The sequence below is a fragment of the Amia ocellicauda genome, chromosome 8 (assembly GCF_036373705.1).
Source record: "Amia ocellicauda isolate fAmiCal2 chromosome 8, fAmiCal2.hap1, whole genome shotgun sequence".
NCBI lineage: Eukaryota > Metazoa > Chordata > Actinopteri > Amiiformes > Amiidae > Amia > Amia ocellicauda.
The window spans coordinates 9,048,073-9,066,783 of NC_089857.1; the positions used below are offsets into that span (position 1 = coordinate 9,048,073).

At 43.5% G+C, this 18,711-nt stretch overlaps 16 non-coding genes across 16 annotated transcripts; all 16 read right to left on the reverse strand.

Annotated features, from left to right (window-relative positions):
- Positions 1-168: 168 nt before the first annotated feature.
- LOC136757328 (5S ribosomal RNA) lies at positions 169-287 on the reverse strand. Its single transcript, XR_010819362.1, has one exon. It is a non-coding gene; the product is annotated as a 5S ribosomal RNA (ribosomal RNA).
- A 1,066-nt stretch (positions 288-1,353) lies between these two features.
- LOC136758065 (5S ribosomal RNA) lies at positions 1,354-1,472 on the reverse strand. The gene has a single exon (XR_010819869.1). It is a non-coding gene; the product is annotated as a 5S ribosomal RNA (ribosomal RNA).
- Positions 1,473-2,539: 1,067 nt separating this feature from the next.
- Positions 2,540-2,658, reverse strand: LOC136758066 (5S ribosomal RNA). Its single transcript, XR_010819870.1, has one exon. It is a non-coding gene; the product is annotated as a 5S ribosomal RNA (ribosomal RNA).
- Positions 2,659-3,716: 1,058 nt separating this feature from the next.
- On the reverse strand, positions 3,717-3,835 carry LOC136756773 (5S ribosomal RNA). Its single transcript, XR_010818834.1, has one exon. It is a non-coding gene; the product is annotated as a 5S ribosomal RNA (ribosomal RNA).
- A 1,066-nt stretch (positions 3,836-4,901) lies between these two features.
- On the reverse strand, positions 4,902-5,020 carry LOC136758067 (5S ribosomal RNA). Its single transcript, XR_010819871.1, has one exon. It is a non-coding gene; the product is annotated as a 5S ribosomal RNA (ribosomal RNA).
- Positions 5,021-6,087: 1,067 nt separating this feature from the next.
- LOC136758069 (5S ribosomal RNA) lies at positions 6,088-6,206 on the reverse strand. Its single transcript, XR_010819873.1, has one exon. It is a non-coding gene; the product is annotated as a 5S ribosomal RNA (ribosomal RNA).
- A 1,058-nt stretch (positions 6,207-7,264) lies between these two features.
- On the reverse strand, positions 7,265-7,383 carry LOC136756774 (5S ribosomal RNA). The gene has a single exon (XR_010818835.1). It is a non-coding gene; the product is annotated as a 5S ribosomal RNA (ribosomal RNA).
- Positions 7,384-8,450: 1,067 nt separating this feature from the next.
- On the reverse strand, positions 8,451-8,569 carry LOC136756358 (5S ribosomal RNA). The gene has a single exon (XR_010818448.1). It is a non-coding gene; the product is annotated as a 5S ribosomal RNA (ribosomal RNA).
- A 1,066-nt stretch (positions 8,570-9,635) lies between these two features.
- LOC136758071 (5S ribosomal RNA) lies at positions 9,636-9,754 on the reverse strand. The gene has a single exon (XR_010819874.1). It is a non-coding gene; the product is annotated as a 5S ribosomal RNA (ribosomal RNA).
- A 1,056-nt stretch (positions 9,755-10,810) lies between these two features.
- LOC136758072 (5S ribosomal RNA) lies at positions 10,811-10,929 on the reverse strand. Its single transcript, XR_010819875.1, has one exon. It is a non-coding gene; the product is annotated as a 5S ribosomal RNA (ribosomal RNA).
- A 1,066-nt stretch (positions 10,930-11,995) lies between these two features.
- Positions 11,996-12,114, reverse strand: LOC136758073 (5S ribosomal RNA). Its single transcript, XR_010819876.1, has one exon. It is a non-coding gene; the product is annotated as a 5S ribosomal RNA (ribosomal RNA).
- A 1,056-nt stretch (positions 12,115-13,170) lies between these two features.
- LOC136756424 (5S ribosomal RNA) lies at positions 13,171-13,289 on the reverse strand. The gene has a single exon (XR_010818509.1). It is a non-coding gene; the product is annotated as a 5S ribosomal RNA (ribosomal RNA).
- Positions 13,290-14,344: 1,055 nt separating this feature from the next.
- Positions 14,345-14,463, reverse strand: LOC136756680 (5S ribosomal RNA). The gene has a single exon (XR_010818747.1). It is a non-coding gene; the product is annotated as a 5S ribosomal RNA (ribosomal RNA).
- A 1,055-nt stretch (positions 14,464-15,518) lies between these two features.
- LOC136756041 (5S ribosomal RNA) lies at positions 15,519-15,637 on the reverse strand. The gene has a single exon (XR_010818146.1). It is a non-coding gene; the product is annotated as a 5S ribosomal RNA (ribosomal RNA).
- A 1,058-nt stretch (positions 15,638-16,695) lies between these two features.
- LOC136758043 (5S ribosomal RNA) lies at positions 16,696-16,814 on the reverse strand. The gene has a single exon (XR_010819849.1). It is a non-coding gene; the product is annotated as a 5S ribosomal RNA (ribosomal RNA).
- Positions 16,815-17,869: 1,055 nt separating this feature from the next.
- LOC136756681 (5S ribosomal RNA) lies at positions 17,870-17,988 on the reverse strand. The gene has a single exon (XR_010818748.1). It is a non-coding gene; the product is annotated as a 5S ribosomal RNA (ribosomal RNA).
- Positions 17,989-18,711: the final 723 nt, after the last annotated feature.

The following is an 18,711-nucleotide window of genomic DNA, read 5'->3' on the forward strand; positions in this document are numbered from 1 at the left end:
ATTTATTTACGAATGTACCCTAGTTACTAGGGACCGTTTACGTTGGAGAACAAGATCTATTGTATGCCTGTGTATTTGGGGAAGTCAAATCTGAAATAATGATGAAATTGCGTGTATCCAAAGTTAAAACTCGTGATTTGTCGCCCTCTGGTGTGTAAAAGATGCAAAAGCTTACAGCACCTGGTATTCCCAGGCGATCTCCCATCCAAGTACTGACCAGGCCCGAGCCTGCTTGGCTTCCGAGATCGGACGAGATCGGTCGTATTCAGGCTAGTATGGCCGTAAGCCAGGGAGGCTGTCCCTGACGCTCTACTTAAAGGGAAGGCAATATCCGTTTCTGCCGCTCATACTTGCAAATTAACTGTCTCTCTACTCTAAAGTCCGGGACACACCAGCGCGCCGCAGACAGTCCCTGCTAACACAAAACGTTGTGGCAACATTGTGGCAACGTTGTGCGTTAGCTGGGGTGCCACACCAGACCGGAACTATATATTACAAAACGAACACATTGTATTGATAAAACAGCTGTAATTGAGTGCCTGACACGCCAGTCAAGCGCAATCTTGAGAAGGTGTGCATTTCAGTAAGGATTTCAATTGACATGCAGTATGAAACTGAAAGGAGGTTGCATCACTATGATGCATAACATTGCATGTATTGTATTTTCAAGTGTGTGCATTCATCCTGTTGTCATTTTGTTTTGAAAGCAGAAGAATCATTCAACAGGTTGCTGAGACAAATGTAAACCAGTAAAACATATGAAGAGAAACAAACCTTGAATATAAGTTCAGTTGTTTAAACATTTGACAAACTATGGTGAGGGGGTAAGAAAACACACAAATCCAGCAGCTCCTGTATTTCAATACACCAGAACCCAATATTATTGGCGAGTCGGGTAGTCCATCATCACAGTTCGAGGGCAGGCATCATTTCAGTAATTTCATCCCGTTGCATTCTCATCCGTGCCTTGAATGAGATTGAATGTGATCTTTGCTCTCAAGTATGTTCCCAAGTTTTACACTTTCGTGCTTTGCATGAATGGGAATGGAACCGTGTGTGTTGAATGAGGCTCCTTGTGAGCACTGAACTTTGTCCGGTGGAGTTCCTTTTTGTGTTGCTGTAATTGTGTCATTTCTCGATGAGAAAGATTAGGCAACATTTAGTCACTTCTAGCCATGATGCTCAATTTATTTACGAATGTACCCTAGTTACTAGGGACCGTTTACGTTGGAGAACAAGATCTATTGTATGCCTGTGTATTTGGGGAAGTCAAATCTGAAATAATGATGAAATTGCGTGTATCCAAAGTTAAAACTCGTGATTTGTCGCCCTCTGGTGTGTAAAAGATGCAAAAGCTTACAGCACCTGGTATTCCCAGGCGGTCTCCCATCCAAGTACTGACCAGGCCCGAGCCTGCTTAGCTTCCGAGATCGGACGAGATCGGGCGTATTCAGGCTAGTATGGCCGTAAGCCATGGAGGCTGTCCCTGACGCTCTACTTAAAGGGAAGGCAATATTCATTTCCGCCGTTCATACTTACAGTTGAACTGTCTCTCTACTCTAAAGCCCGGGACACACCAGCGCGCCGCAGACAGTCCCTGCTAACACGCCACGTTGTGGCAACATTGTGGCAACGTTGTGCGTTAGCTGGGGTGCCACACCAGACCGGAACTATATATTACAAAACGAACACATTTGTCTTGATAAAACAGCTGTAATTGAGTGCCTGACACGCCAGTCAAGCGCAATCTTGAGAAGGTGTGCATTTCAGTAAGGATTTCAATTGACATGCAGTATGAAACTGAAAGGAGGTTGCATCACTATGATGCATAACATTGCATGTATTGTATTTTCAAGTGTGTGCATTCATCTTGTTGTCATTTTGTTTTGAAAGCAGAAGAATCATTCAACAGGTTGCTGAGACAAATGTAAACCAGTAAAACATATGAAGAGAAACAAACCTTGAATATAAGTTCAGTTGTTTAAACATTTGACAAACTATGGTGAGGGGGTAAGAAAACACACAAATCCAGCAGCTCCTGTATTTCAATACACCAGAACCCAATATTATTGGCGAGTCGGGTAGTCCATCATCACAGTTCGAGGGCAGGCATCATTTCAGTAATTTCATCCCGTTGCATTCACATCCGTGCCTTGAATGAGATTGAATGTGATCTTTGCTCTCAAGTATGTTCCCAAGTTTTACACTTTCGTGCTTTGCATGAATGGGAATGGAACCGTGTGTGTTGAATGAGGCTCCTTGTGAGCACTGAACTTTGTCCGGTGGAGTTCCTTTTTGTGTTGCTGTAATTGTGTAATTTCTCGATGAGAAAGATTAGGCAACATTTAGTCACTTCTAGCCATGATGCTCAATTTATTTACGAATGTACCCTAGTTACTAGGGACCGTTTACGTTGGAGAACAAGATCTATTGTATGCCTGTGTATTTGGGGAAGTCAAATCTGAAATAATGATGAAATTGCGTGTATCCAAAGTTAAAACTCGTGATTTGTCGCCCTCTGGTGTGTAAAAGATGCAAAAGCTTACAGCACCTGGTATTCCCAGGCGGTCTCCCATCCAAGTACTGACCAGGCCCGAGCCTGCTTAGCTTCCGAGATCGGACGAGATCGGGCGTATTCAGGCTAGTATGGCCGTAAGCCAGGGAGGCTGTCCCTGACGCTCTACTTAAAGGGAAGGCAATATCCGTTTCTGCCGCTCATACTTGCAGTTGAACTGTCTCTCTACTCTAAAGTCCGGGACACACCAGCGCGCCGCAGACAGTCCCTGCTAACACGAAACGTTGTGGCAACGTTGTGCGTTAGCTGGGGTGCCACACCAGACCGGAACTATATATTACAAAACGAACACATTGTCTTGATAAAACAGCTGTAATTGAGTGCCTGACACGCCAGTCAAGCGCAATCTTGAGAAGGTGTGCATTTCAGTAAGGATTTCAATTGACATGCAGTATGAAACTGAAAGGAGGTTGCATCACTATGATGCATAACATTGCATGTATTGTATTTTCAAGTGTGTGCATTCATCCTGTTGTCATTTTGTTTTGAAAGTAGAAGAATCATTTTTGCTGAGGTTGCTGAGACAAATGTAAACCAGTAAAACATATGAAGAGAAACAAACCTTGAATATAAGTTCAGTTGTTTAAACATTTGACAAACTATGGTGAGGGGGTAAGAAAACACACAAATCCAGCAGCTCCTGTATTTCAATACACCAGAACCCAATATTATTGGCGAGTCGGGTAGTCCATCATCACAGTTCGAGGGCAGGCATCATTTCAGTAATTTCATCCCGTTGCATTCACATCCGTGCCTTGAATGAGATTGAATGTGATCTTTGCTCTCAAGTATGTTCCCAAGTTTTACACTTTCGTGCTTTGCATGAATGGGAATGGAACCATGTGTGTTGAATGAGGCTCCTTGTGAGCACTGAACTTTGTCCGGTGGAGTTCCTTTTTGTGTTGCTGTAATTGTGTCATTTCTCGATGAGAAAGATTAGGCAACATTTAGTCACTTCTAGCCATGATGCTCAATTTATTTACGAATGTACCCTAGTTACTAGGGACCGTTTACGTTGGAGAACAAGATCTATTGTATGCCTGTGTATTTGGGGAAGTCAAATCTGAAATAATGATGAAATTGCGTGTATCCAAAGTTAAAACTCGTGATTTGTCGCCCTCTGGTGTGTAAAAGATGCAAAAGCTTACAGCACCTGGTATTCCCAGGCGGTCTCCCATGCAAGTACTGACCAGGCCCGAGCCTGCTTAGCTTCCGAGATCGGACGAGATCGGGCGTATTCAGACTAGTATGGCCGTAAGCCAGGAATGCTGTCCCTGACGCTCTACTTAAAGGGAAGGCAATATCCGTTTCTGCCGTTCATACTTACAGTTGAACTGTCTCTCTACTCTAAAGTCCGGGACACACCAGCGCGCCGCAGACAGTCCCTGCTAACACAAAACGTTGTGGCAACATTGTGGCAACGTTGTGCGTTAGCTGGGGTGCCACACCAGACCGGAACTATATATTACAAAACGAACACATTGTATTGATAAAACAGCTGTAATTGAGTGCCTGACACGCCAGTCAAGCGCAATCTTGAGAAGGTGTGCATTTCAGTAAGGATTTCAATTGACATGCAGTATGAAACTGAAAGGAGGTTGCATCACTATGATGCATAACATTGCATGTATTGTATTTTCAAGTGTGTGCATTCATCCTGTTGTCATTTTGTTTTGAAAGCAGAAGAATCATTCAACAGGTTGCTGAGACAAATGTAAACCAGTAAAACATATGAAGAGAAACAAACCTTGAATATAAGTTCAGTTGTTTAAACATTTGACAAACTATGGTGAGGGGGTAAGAAAACACACAAATCCAGCAGCTCCTGTATTTCAATACACCAGAACCCAATATTATTGGCGAGTCGGGTAGTCCATCATCACAGTTCGAGGGCAGGCATCATTTCAGTAATTTCATCCCGTTGCATTCTCATCCGTGCCTTGAATGAGATTGAATGTGATCTTTGCTCTCAAGTATGTTCCCAAGTTTTACACTTTCGTGCTTTGCATGAATGGGAATGGAACCGTGTGTGTTGAATGAGGCTCCTTGTGAGCACTGAACTTTGTCCGGTGGAGTTCCTTTTTGTGTTGCTGTAATTGTGTCATTTCTCGATGAGAAAGATTAGGCAACATTTAGTCACTTCTAGCCATGATGCTCAATTTATTTACGAATGTACCCTAGTTACTAGGGACCGTTTACGTTGGAGAACAAGATCTATTGTATGCCTGTGTATTTGGGGAAGTCAAATCTGAAATAATGATGAAATTGCGTGTATCCAAAGTTAAAACTCGTGATTTGTCGCCCTCTGGTGTGTAAAAGATGCAAAAGCTTACAGCACCTGGTATTCCCAGGCGGTCTCCCATCCAAGTACTGACCAGGCCCGAGCCTGCTTAGCTTCCGAGATCGGACGAGATCGGGCGTATTCAGGCTAGTATGGCCGTAAGCCATGGAGGCTGTCCCTGACGCTCTACTTAAAGGGAAGGCAATATTCATTTCCGCCGTTCATACTTACAGTTGAACTGTCTCTCTACTCTAAAGCCCGGGACACACCAGCGCGCCGCAGACAGTCCCTGCTAACACGCCACGTTGTGGCAACATTGTGGCAACGTTGTGCGTTAGCTGGGGTGCCACACCAGACCGGAACTATATATTACAAAACGAACACATTTGTCTTGATAAAACAGCTGTAATTGAGTGCCTGACACGCCAGTCAAGCGCAATCTTGAGAAGGTGTGCATTTCAGTAAGGATTTCAATTGACATGCAGTATGAAACTGAAAGGAGGTTGCATCACTATGATGCATAACATTGCATGTATTGTATTTTCAAGTGTGTGCATTCATCTTGTTGTCATTTTGTTTTGAAAGCAGAAGAATCATTCAACAGGTTGCTGAGACAAATGTAAACCAGTAAAACATATGAAGAGAAACAAACCTTGAATATAAGTTCAGTTGTTTAAACATTTGACAAACTATGGTGAGGGGGTAAGAAAACACACAAATCCAGCAGCTCCTGTATTTCAATACACCAGAACCCAATATTATTGGCGAGTCGGGTAGTCCATCATCACAGTTCGAGGGCAGGCATCATTTCAGTAATTTCATCCCGTTGCATTCACATCCGTGCCTTGAATGAGATTGAATGTGATCTTTGCTCTCAAGTATGTTCCCAAGTTTTACACTTTCGTGCTTTGCATGAATGGGAATGGAACCGTGTGTGTTGAATGAGGCTCCTTGTGAGCACTGAACTTTGTCCGGTGGAGTTCCTTTTTGTGTTGCTGTAATTGTGTAATTTCTCGATGAGAAAGATTAGGCAACATTTAGTCACTTCTAGCCATGATGCTCAATTTATTTACGAATGTACCCTAGTTACTAGGGACCGTTTACGTTGGAGAACAAGATCTATTGTATGCCTGTGTATTTGGGGAAGTCAAATCTGAAATAATGATGAAATTGCGTGTATCCAAAGTTAAAACTCGTGATTTGTCGCCCTCTGGTGTGTAAAAGATGCAAAAGCTTACAGCACCTGGTATTCCCAGGCGGTCTCCCATCCAAGTACTGACCAGGCCCGAGCCTGCTTAGCTTCCGAGATCGGACGAGATCGGGCGTATTCAGGCTAGTATGGCCGTAAGCCAGGGAGGCTGTCCCTGACGCTCTACTTAAAGGGAAGGCAATATCCGTTTCTGCCGCTCATACTTGCAGTTGAACTGTCTCTCTACTCTAAAGTCCGGGACACACCAGCGCGCCGCAGACAGTCCCTGCTAACACGAAACGTTGTGGCAACGTTGTGCGTTAGCTGGGGTGCCACACCAGACCGGAACTATATATTACAAAACGAACACATTGTCTTGATAAAACAGCTGTAATTGAGTGCCTGACACGCCAGTCAAGCGCAATCTTGAGAAGGTGTGCATTTCAGTAAGGATTTCAATTGACATGCAGTATGAAACTGAAAGGAGGTTGCATCACTATGATGCATAACATTGCATGTATTGTATTTTCAAGTGTGTGCATTCATCCTGTTGTCATTTTGTTTTGAAAGTAGAAGAATCATTTTTGCTGAGGTTGCTGAGACAAATGTAAACCAGTAAAACATATGAAGAGAAACAAACCTTGAATATAAGTTCAGTTGTTTAAACATTTGACAAACTATGGTGAGGGGGTAAGAAAACACACAAATCCAGCAGCTCCTGTATTTCAATACACCAGAACCCAATATTATTGGCGAGTCGGGTAGTCCATCATCACAGTTCGAGGGCAGGCATCATTTCAGTAATTTCATCCCGTTGCATTCACATCCGTGCCTTGAATGAGATTGAATGTGATCTTTGCTCTCAAGTATGTTCCCAAGTTTTACACTTTCGTGCTTTGCATGAATGGGAATGGAACCATGTGTGTTGAATGAGGCTCCTTGTGAGCACTGAACTTTGTCCGGTGGAGTTCCTTTTTGTGTTGCTGTAATTGTGTCATTTCTCGATGAGAAAGATTAGGCAACATTTAGTCACTTCTAGCCATGATGCTCAATTTATTTACGAATGTACCCTAGTTACTAGGGACCGTTTACGTTGGAGAACAAGATCTATTGTATGCCTGTGTATTTGGGGAAGTCAAATCTGAAATAATGATGAAATTGCGTGTATCCAAAGTTAAAACTCGTGATTTGTCGCCCTCTGGTGTGTAAAAGATGCAAAAGCTTACAGCACCTGGTATTCCCAGGCGGTCTCCCATGCAAGTACTGACCAGGCCCGAGCCTGCTTAGCTTCCGAGATCGGACGAGATCGGGCGTATTCAGACTAGTATGGCCGTAAGCCAGGAATGCTGTCCCTGACGCTCTACTTAAAGGGAAGGCAATATCCGTTTCTGCCGTTCATACTTACAGTTGAACTGTCTCTCTACTCTAAAGCCCGGGACACACCAGCGCGCCGCAGACAGTCCCTGCTAACACGCCACGTTGTGGCAACATTGTGGCAACGTTGTGCGTTAGCTGGGGTGCCACACCAGACCGGAACTATATTTTACAAAACGAACACATTTGTCTTGATAAAACAGCTGTAATTGAGTGCCTGACACGCCAGTCAAGCGCAATCTTGAGAAGGTGTGCATTTCAGTAAGGATTTCAATTGACATGCAGTATGAAACTGAAAGGAGGTTGCATCACTATGATGCATAACATTGCATGTATTGTATTTTCAAGTGTGTGCATTCATCCTGTTGTCATTTTGTTTTGAAAGCAGAAGAATCATTCAACAGGTTGCTGAGACAAATGTAAACCAGTAAAACATATGAAGAGAAACAAACCTTGAATATAAGTTCAGTTGTTTAAACATTTGACAAACTATGGTGAGGGGGTAAGAAAACACACAAATCCAGCAGCTCCTGTATTTCAATACACCAGAACCCAATATTATTGGCGAGTCGGGTAGTCCATCATCACAGTTCGAGGGCAGGCATCATTTCAGTAATTTCATCCCGTTGCATTCACATCCGTGCCTTGAATGAGATTGAATGTGATCTTTGCTCTCAAGTATATTCCCAAGTTTTACACTTTCGTGCTTTACATGAATGGGAATGGAACCGTGTGTGTTGAATGAGGCTCCTTGTGAGCACTGATCTTTGTCCGGTGGAGTTCCTTTTTGTGTTGCTGTAATTGTGTCATTTCTCGATGAGAAAGATTAGGCAACATTTAGTCACTTCTAGCCATGATGCTCAATTTATTTACGAATGTACCCTAGTTACTAGGGACCGTTTACGTTGGAGAACAAGATCTATTGTATGCCTGTGTATTTGGGGAAGTCAAATCTGAAATAATGATGAAATTGCGTGTATCCAAAGTTAAAACTCGTGATTTGTCGCGCTCTGGTGTGTAAAAGATGCAAAAGCTTACAGCACCTGGTATTCCCAGGCGGTCTCCCATCCAAGTACTGACCAGGCCCGAGCCTGCTTAGCTTCCGAGATCGGACGAGATCGGGCGTATTCAGGCTAGTAAGGCCGTAAGCCAGGGAGGCTGTCCCTGACGCTCTACTTAAAGGGAAGGCAATATCCGTTTCTGCCGTTCATACTTACAGTTGAACTGTCTCTCTACTCTAAAGCCCGGGACACACCAGCGCGCCGCAGACAGTCCCTGCTAACACGCCACGTTGTGGCAACATTGTGGCAACGTTGTGCGTTAGCTGGGGTGCCACACCAGACCGGAACTATATATTACAAAACGAACACATTGTCTTGATAAAACAGCTGTAATTGAGTGCCTGACACGCCAGTCAAGCGCAATCTTGAGAAGGTGTGCATTTCAGTAAGGATTTCAATTGACATGCAGTATGAAACTGAAAGGAGGTTGCATCACTATGATGCATAACATTGCATGTATTGTATTTTCAAGTGTGTGCATTCATCCTGTTGTCATTTTGTTTTGAAAGCAGAAGAATCATTCAACAGGTTGCTGAGACAAATGTAAACCAGTAAAACATATGAAGAGAAACAAACCTTGAATATAAGTTCAGTTGTTTAAACATTTGACAAACTATGGTGAGGGGGTAAGAAAACACACAAATCCAGCAGCTCCTGTATTTCAATACACCAGAACCCAATATTATTGGCGAGTCGGGTAGTCCATCATCACAGTTCGAGGGCAGGCATCATTTCAGTAATTTCATCCCGTTGCATTCACATCCGTGCCTTGAATGAGATTGAATGTGATCTTTGCTCTCAAGTATGTTCCCAAGTTTTACACTTTCGTGCTTTGCATGAATGGGAATGGAACCGTGTGTGTTGAATGAGGCTCCTTGTGAGCACTGAACTTTGTCCGGTGGAGTTCCTTCTTGTGTTGCTGTAATTGTGTCATTTCTCGATGAGAAAGATTAGGCAACATTTAGTCACTTCTTGCCATGATGCTCAATTTATTTACGAATGTACCCTAGTTACTAGGGACCATTTACGTTGGAGAACAAGATCTATTGTATGCCTGTGTATTTGGGGAAGTCAAATCTGAAATAATGATGAAATTGCGTGTATCCAAAGTTAAAACTCGTGATTTGTCGCCCTCTGGTGTGTAAAAGATGCAAAAGCTTACAGCACCTGGTATTCCCAGGCGGTCTCCCATCCAAGTACTGACCAGGCCCGAGCCTGCTTAGCTTCCGAGATCGGACGAGATCGGGCGTATTCAGGCTAGTATGGCCGTAAGCCAGGGAGGCTGTCCCTGACGCTCTACTTAAAGGGAAGGCAATATCCGTTTCTGCCGTTCATACTTACAGTTGAACTGTCTCTCTACTCTAAAGCCCGGGACACACCAGCGCGCCGCAGACAGTCCCTGCTAATATGCCACGTTGTGGCAACGTTGTGCGTTAGCTGGGGTGCCACACCAGACCGGAACTATATTTTACAAAACGAACACATTTGTCTTGATAAAACAGCTGTAATTGAGTGCCTGACACGCCAGTCAAGCGCAATCTTGAGAAGGTGTGCATTTCAGTAAGGATTTCAATTGACATGCAGTATGAAACTGAAAGGAGGTTGCATCACTATGATGCATAACATTGCATGTATTGTATTTTCAAGTGTGTGCATTCATCCTGTTGTCATTTTGTTTTGAAAGCAGAAGAATCATTCAACAGGTTGCTGAGACAAATGTAAACCAGTAAAACATATGAAGAGAAACAAACCTTGAATATAAGTTCAGTTGTTTAAACATTTGACAAACTATGGTGAGGGGGTAAGAAAACACACAAATCCAGCAGCTCCTGTATTTCAATACACCAGAACCCAATATTATTGGCGAGTCGGGTAGTCCATCATCACAGTTCGAGGGCAGGCATCATTTCAGTAATTTCATCCCGTTGCATTCACATCCGTGCCTTGAATGAGATTGAATGTGATCTTTGCTCTCAAGTATGTTCCCAAGTTTTACACTTTCGTGCTTTACATGAATGGGAATGGAACCGTGTGTGTTGAATGAGGCTCCTTGTGAGCACTGATCTTTGTCCGGTGGAGTTCCTTTTTGTGTTGCTGTAATTGTGTCATTTCTCGATGAGAAAGATTAGGCAACATTTAGTCACTTCTAGCCATGATGCTCAATTTATTTACGAATGTACCCTAGTTACTAGGGACCGTTTACGTTGGAGAACAAGATCTATTGTATGCCTGTGTATTTGGGGAAGTCAAATCTGAAATAATGATGAAATTGCGTGTATCCAAAGTTAAAACTCGTGATTTGTCGCGCTCTGGTGTGTAAAAGATGCAAAAGCTTACAGCACCTGGTATTCCCAGGCGGTCTCCCATCCAAGTACTGACCAGGCCCGAGCCTGCTTAGCTTCCGAGATCGGACGAGATCGGGCGTATTCAGGCTAGTATGGCCGTAAGCCAGGGAGGCTGTCCCTGACGCTCTACTTAAAGGGAAGGCAATATCCGTTTCTGCCGTTCATACTTACAGTTGAACTGTCTCTCTACTCTAAAGCCCGGGACACACCAGCGCGCCGCAGACAGTCCCTGCTAACACGCCACGTTGTGGCAACATTGTGGCAACGTTGTGCGTTAGCTGGGGTGCCACACCAGACCGGAACTATATATTACAAAACGAACACATTGTCTTGATAATACAGCTGTAATTGAGTGCCTGACATGCCAGTCAAGCGCAATCTTGAGAAGGTGTGCATTTCAGTAAGGATTTCAATTGACATGCAGTATGAAACTGAAAGGAGGTTGCATCACTATGATGCATAACATTGCATGTATTGTATTTTCAAGTGTGTGCATTCATCCTGTTGTCATTTTGTTTTGAAAGCAGAAGAATCATTCAACAGGTTGCTGAGACAAATGTAAACCAGTAAAACATATGAAGAGAAACAAACCTTGAATATAAGTTCAGTTGTTTAAACATTTGACAAACTATGGTGAGGGGGTAAGAAAACACACAAATCCAGCAGCTCCTGTATTTCAATACACCAGAACCCAATATTATTGGCGAGTCGGGTAGTCCATCATCACAGTTCGAGGGCAGGCATCTTTTCAGTAATTTCATCCCGTTGCATTCACATCCGTGCCTTGAATGAGATTGAATGTGATCTTTGCTCTCAAGTATGTTCCCAAGTTTTACACTTTCGTGCTTTGCATGAATGGGAATGGAACCGTGTGTGTTGAATGAGGCTCCTTGTGAGCACTGAACTTTGTCCGGTGGAGTTCCTTTTTGTGTTGCTGTAATTGTGTCATTTCTCGATGAGAAAGATTAGGCAACATTTAGTCACTTCTAGCCATGATGCTCAATTTATTTACGAATGTACCCTAGTTACTAGGGACCGTTTACGTTGGAGAACAATATCTATTGTATGCCTGTGTATTTGGGGAAGTCAAATCTGAAATAATGATGAAATTGCGTGTATCCAAAGTTAAAACTCGTGATTTGTCGCGCTCTGGTGTGTAAAAGATGCAAAAGCTTACAGCACCTGGTATTCCCAGGCGGTCTCCCATCCAAGTACTGACCAGGCCCGAGCCTGCTTAGCTTCCGAGATCGGACGAGATCGGGCGTATTCAGGCTAGTATGGCCGTAAGCCAGGAATGCTGTCCCTGACGCTCTACTTAAAGGGAAGGCAATATCCGTTTCTGCCGTTCATACTTACAGTTGAACTGTCTCTCTACTCTAAAGCCCGGGACACACCAGCGCGCCGCAGACAGTCCCTGCTAATATGCCACGTTGTGGCAACGTTGTGCGTTAGCTGGGGTGCCACACCAGACCGGAACTATATTTTACAATACGAACACATTTGTCTTGATAAAACAGCTGTAATTGAGTGCCTGACACGCCAGTCAAGCGCAATCTTGAGAAGGTGTGCATTTCAGTAAGGATTTCAATTGACATGCAGTATGAAACTGAAAGGAGGTTGCATCACTATGATGCATAACATTGCATGTATTGTATTTTCAAGTGTGTGCATTCATCCTGTTGTCATTTTGTTTTGAAAGCAGAAGAATCATTCAACAGGTTGCTGAGACAAATGTAAACCAGTAAAACATATGAAGAGAAACAAACCTTGAATATAAGTTCAGTTGTTTAAACATTTGACAAACTATGGTGAGGGGGTAAGAAAACACACAAATCCAGCAGCTCCTGTATTTCAATACACCAGAACCCAATATTATTGGCGAGTCGGGTAGTCCATCATCACAGTTCGAGGGCAGGCATCATTTCAGTAATTTCATCCCGTTGCATTCACATCCGTGCCTTGAATGAGATTGAATGTGATCTTTGCTCTCAAGTATGTTCCCAAGTTTTACACTTTCGTGCTTTGCATGAATGGGAATGGAACCGTGTGTGTTGAATGAGGCTCCTTGTGAGCACTGATCTTTGTCCGGTGGAGTTCCTTTTTGTGTTGCTGTAATTGTGTCATTTCTCGATGAGAAAGATTAGGCAACATTTAGTCACTTCTAGCCATGATGCTCAATTTATTTACGAATGTACCCTAGTTACTAGGGACCGTTTACGTTGGAGAACAAGATCTATTGTATGCCTGTGTATTTGGGGAAGTCAAATCTGAAATAATGATGAAATTGCGTGTATCCAAAGTTAAAACTCGTGATTTGTCGCGCTCTGGTGTGTAAAAGATGCAAAAGCTTACAGCACCTGGTATTCCCAGGCAGTCTCCCATCCAAGTACTGACCAGGCCCGAGCCTGCTTAGCTTCCGAGATCGGACGAGATCGGGCGTATTCAGGCTAGTATGGCCGTAAGCCAGGGAGGCTGTCCCTGACGCTCTACTTAAAGGGATGGCAATATCCGTTTCTGCCGTTCATACTTACAGTTGAACTGTCTCTCTACTCTAAAGCCCGGGACACACCAGCGCGCCGCAGACAGTCCCTGCTAATATGCCACGTTGTGGCAACGTTGTGCGTTAGCTGGGGTGCCACACCAGACCGGAACTATATTTTACAAAACGAACACATTGTCTTGATAAAACAGCTGTAATTGAGTGCCTGACACGCCAGTCAAGCGCAATCTTGAGAAGGTGTGCATTTCAGTAAGGATATCAATTGACATGCAGTATGAAACTGAAAGGAGGTTGCATCACTATGATGCATAACATTGCATGTATTATATTTTCAAGTGTGTGCATTCATCCTGTTGTCATTTTGTTTTGAAAGCAGAAGAATCATTCAACAGGTTGCTGAGACAAATGTAAACCAGTAAAACATATGAAGAGAAACAAACCTTGAATATAAGTTCAGTTGTTTAAACACTTGACAAACTATGGTGAGGGGGTAAGAAAACACACAAATCCAGCAGCTCCTGTATTTCAATACACCAGAAGCCAATATTATTGGCGAGTCGGGTAGTCCATCATCACAGTTCGAGGGCAGGCATCATTTCAGTAATTTCATCCCGTTGCATTCACATCCGTGCCTTGATTGAGATTGAATGTGATCTTTGCTCTCAAGTATGTTCCCAAGTTTTACACTTTCGTGCTTTGCATGAATGGGAATGGAACCGTGTGTGTTGAATGAGGCTCCTTGTGAGCACTGAACTTTGTCCGGTGGAGTTCCTTTTTGTGTTGCTGTAATTGTGTCATTTCTCGATGAGAAAGATTAGGCAACATTTAGTCACTTCTAGCCATGATGCTCAATTTATTTACGAATGTACCCTAGTAACTAGGGACCGTTTACGTTGGAGAACAAGATCTATTGTATGCCTGTGTATTTGGGGAAGTCAAATCTGAAATAATGATGAAATTGCGTGTATCCAAAGTTAAAACTCGTGATTTGTCGCCCTCTGGTGTGTAAAAGATGCAAAAGCTTACAGCACCTGGTATTCCCAGGCGGTCTCCCATCCAAGTACTAACCAGGCCTGAGCCTGCTTAGCTTCCGAGATCGGACGAGATCGGGCGTATTCAGGCTAGTATGGCCGTAAGCCAGGGAGGCTGTCCTTGACCCTCTACTTAAAGGGAAGGCAATATCCGTTTCTGCCGCTCATACTTGCAGTTGAACTGTCTCTCTACTCTAAAGTCCGGGACACACCAGCACGCTGCAGACAGTCCCTGCTAACACGAAACGTTGTGGCAACGTTGTGCGTTAGCTGGGGTGCCACACCAGACCGGAACTATATTTTACAAAACGAACACATTGTCTTGATAATACAGCTGTAATTGAGTGCCTGACACGCCAGTCAAGCGCAATCTTGAGAAGGTGTGCATTTCAGTAAGGATTTCAATTGACATGCAGTATGAAACTGAAAGGAGGTTGCATCACTATGATGCATAACATTGCATGTATTGTATTTTCAAGTGTGTGCATTCATCCTGTTGTCATTTTGTTTTGAAAGCAGAAGAATCATTCAACAGGTTGCTGAGACAAATGTAAACCAGTAAAACATATGAAGAGAAACAAACCTTGAATATAAGTTCAGTTGTTTAAACATTTGACAAACTATGGTGAGGGGGTAAGAAAACACACAAATCCAGCAGCTCCTGTATTTCAATACACCAGAACCCAATATTATTGGCGAGTCGGGTAGTCCATCATCACAGTTCGAGGGCAGGCATCATTTCAGTAATTTCATCCCGTTGCATTCACATCCGTGCCTTGAATGAGATTGAATGTGATCTTTGCTCTCAAGTATGTTCCCAAGTTTTACACTTTCGTGCTTTGCATGAATGGGAATGGAACCGTGTGTGGTGAATGAGGCTCCTTGTGAGCACTGAACTTTGTCCGGTGGAGTTCCTTTTTGTGTTGCTGTAATTGTATCATTTCTCGATGAGAAAGATTAGGCAACATTTAGTCACTTCTAGCCATGATGCTCAATTTATTTACGAATGTACCCTAGTTACTAGGGACCGTTTACGTTGGAGAACAAGATCTATTGTATGCCTGTGTATTTGGGGAAGTCAAATCTGAAATAATGATGAAATTGCGTGTATCCAAAGTTAAAACTCGTGATTTGTCGCCCTCTGGTGTGTAAAAGATGCAAAAGCTTACAGCACCTGGTATTCCCAGGCGGTCTCCCATTCAAGTACTGACCAGGCCCGAGCCTGCTTAGCTTCCGAGATCGGACGAGATCGGGCGTATTCAGGCTAGTATGGCCGTAAGCCAGGGAGGCTGTCCCTGACGCTCTACTTAAAGGGAAGGCAATATCCGTTTCTGCCGCTCATACTTGCAGTTGAACTGTCTCTCTACTCTAAAGTCCGGGACACACCAGCGCGCCGCAGACAGTCCCTGCTAACACGAAACGTTGTGGCAACGTTGTGCGTTAGCTGGGGTGCCACACCAGACCGGAACTATATATTACAAAACGAACACATTGTCTTGATAAAACAGCTGTAATTGAGTGCCTGACACGCCAGTCAAGCGCAATCTTGAGAAGGTGTGCATTTCAGTAAGGATTTCAATTGACATGCAGTATGAAACTGAAAGGAGGTTGCATCACTATGATGCATAACATTGCATGTATTGTATTTTCAAGTGTGTGCATTCATCCTGTTGTCATTTTGTTTTGAAAGTAGAAGAATCATTTTTGCTGAGGTTGCTGAGACAAATGTAAACCAGTAAAACATATGAAGAGAAACAAACCTTGAATATAAGTTCAGTTGTTTAAACATTTGACAAACTATGGTGAGGGGGTAAGAAAACACACAAATCCAGCAGCTCCTGTATTTCAATACACCAGAACCCAATATTATTGGCGAGTCGGGTAGTCCATCATCACAGTTCGAGGGCAGGCATCATTTCAGTAATTTCATCCCGTTGCATTCACATCCGTGCCTTGAATGAGATTGAATGTGATCTTTGCTCTCAAGTATGTTCCCAAGTTTTACACTTTCGTGCTTTGCATGAATGGGAATGGAACCGTGTGTGTTGAATGAGGCTCCTTGTGAGCACTGAACTTTGTCCGGTGGAGTTCCTTTTTGTGTTGCTGTAATTGTGTCATTTCTCGATGAGAAAGATTAGGCAACATTTAGTCACTTCTAGCCATGATGCTCAATTTATTTACGAATGTACACTAGTTACTAGGGACCGTTTACGTTGGAGAACAAGATCTATTGTATGCCTGTGTATTTGGGGAAGTCAAATCTGAAATAATGATGAAATTGCGTGTATCCAAAGTTAAAACTCGTGATTTGTCGCCCTCTGGTGTGTAAAAGATGCAAAAGCTTACAGCACCTGGTATTCCCAGGCGGTCTCCCATCCAAGTACTGACCAGGCCCGAGCCTGCTTAGCTTCCGAGATCGGATGAGATCGGGCGTATTCAGGCTAGTATGGCCGTAAGCCAGGGAGGCTGTCCCTGACGCTCTACTTAAAGGGAAGGCAATATCCGTTTCTGCCGCTCATACTTGCAATTGAACTGTCTCTCTACTCTAAAGTCCGGGACACACCAGCGCGCCGCAGACAGTCCCTGCTAACACGAAACGTTGTGGCAACGTTGTGCGTTAGCTGGGGTGCCACACCAGACCGGAACTATATATTACAAAACGAACACATTGTCTTGATAAAACAGCTGTAATTGAGTGCCTGACACGCCAGTCAAGCGCAATCTTGAGAAGGTGTGCATTTCAGTAAGGATTTCAATTGACATGCAGTATGAAACTGAAAGGAGGTTGCATCACTATGATGCATAACATTGCATGTATTGTATTTTCAAGTGTGTGCATTCATCCTGTTGTCATTTTGTTTTGAAAGCAGAAGAATCATTCAACAGGTTGCTGAGACAAATGTAAACCAGTAAAACATATGAAGAGAAACAAACCTTGAATATAAGTTCAGTTGTTTAAACATTTGACAAACTATGGTGAGGGGGTAAGAAAACACACAAATCCAGCAGCTCCTGTATTTCAATACACCAGAACCCAATATTATTGGCGAGTCGGGTAGTCCATCATCACAGTTCGAGGGCAGGCATCATTTCAGTAATTTCATCCCGTTGCATTCACATCCGTGCCTTGAATGAGATTGAATGTGATCTTTGCTCTCAAGTATGTTCCCAAGTTTTACACTTTCGTGCTTTGCATGAATGGGAATGGAACCGTGTGTGTTGAATGAAGCTCCTTGTGAGCACTGAACTTTGTCCGGTGGAGTTCCTTTTTGTGTTGCTGTAATTGTGTCATTTCTCGATGAGAAAGATTAGGCAACATTTAGTCACTTCTAGCCATGATGCTCAATTTATTTACGAATGTACCCTAGTTACTAGGGACCGTTTACGTTGGAGAACAAGATCTATTGTATGCCTGTGTATTTGGGGAAGTCAAATCTGAAATAATGATGAAATTGCGTGTATCCAAAGTTAAAACTCGTGATTTGTCGCCCTCTGGTGTGTAAAAGATGCAAAAGCTTACAGCACCTGGTATTCCCAGGCGGTCTCCCATCCAAGTACTGACCAGGCCCGAGCCTGCTTAGCTTCCGAGATCGGACGAGATCTGGCGTATTCAGGCTAGTATGGCCGTAAGCCAGGGAGGCTGTCCCTGACGCTCTACTTAAAGGGAAGGCAATATCCGTTTCTGCCGTTCATACTTACAGTTGAACTGTCTCTCTACTCTAAAGCCCGGGACACACCAGCGCGCCGCAGACAGTCCCTGCTAACACGCCACGTTGTGGCAACATTGTGGCAACGTTGTGCGTTAGCTGGGGTGCCACACCAGACCGGAACTATATATTACAAAACGAACACATTCTCTTGATAAAACAGCTGTAATTGAGTGCCTGACACGCCAGTCAAGCGCAATCTTGAGAAGGTGTGCATTTCAGTAAGGATTTCAATTGACATTTAGTATGAAACTGAAAGGAGGTTGCATCACTATGATGCATAACATTGCATGTATTGTATTTTCAAGTGTGTGCATTCATCCTGTTGTCATTTTGTTTTGAAAGCAGAAGAATCATTCAACAGGTTGCTGAGACAAATGTAAACTAGTAAAACATATGAAGAGAAACAAACCTTGAATATAAGTTCAGTTGTTTAAACATTTGACAAACTATGGTGAGGGGGTAAGAAAACACACAAATCCAGCAGCTCCTGTATTTCAATACACCAGAACCCAATATTATTGGCGAGTCGGGTAGTCCATCATCACAGTTCGAGGGCAGGCATCATTTCAGTAATTTCATCCCGTTGCATTCACATCCGTGCCTTGAATGAGATTGAATGTGATCTTTGCTCTCAAGTATGTTCCC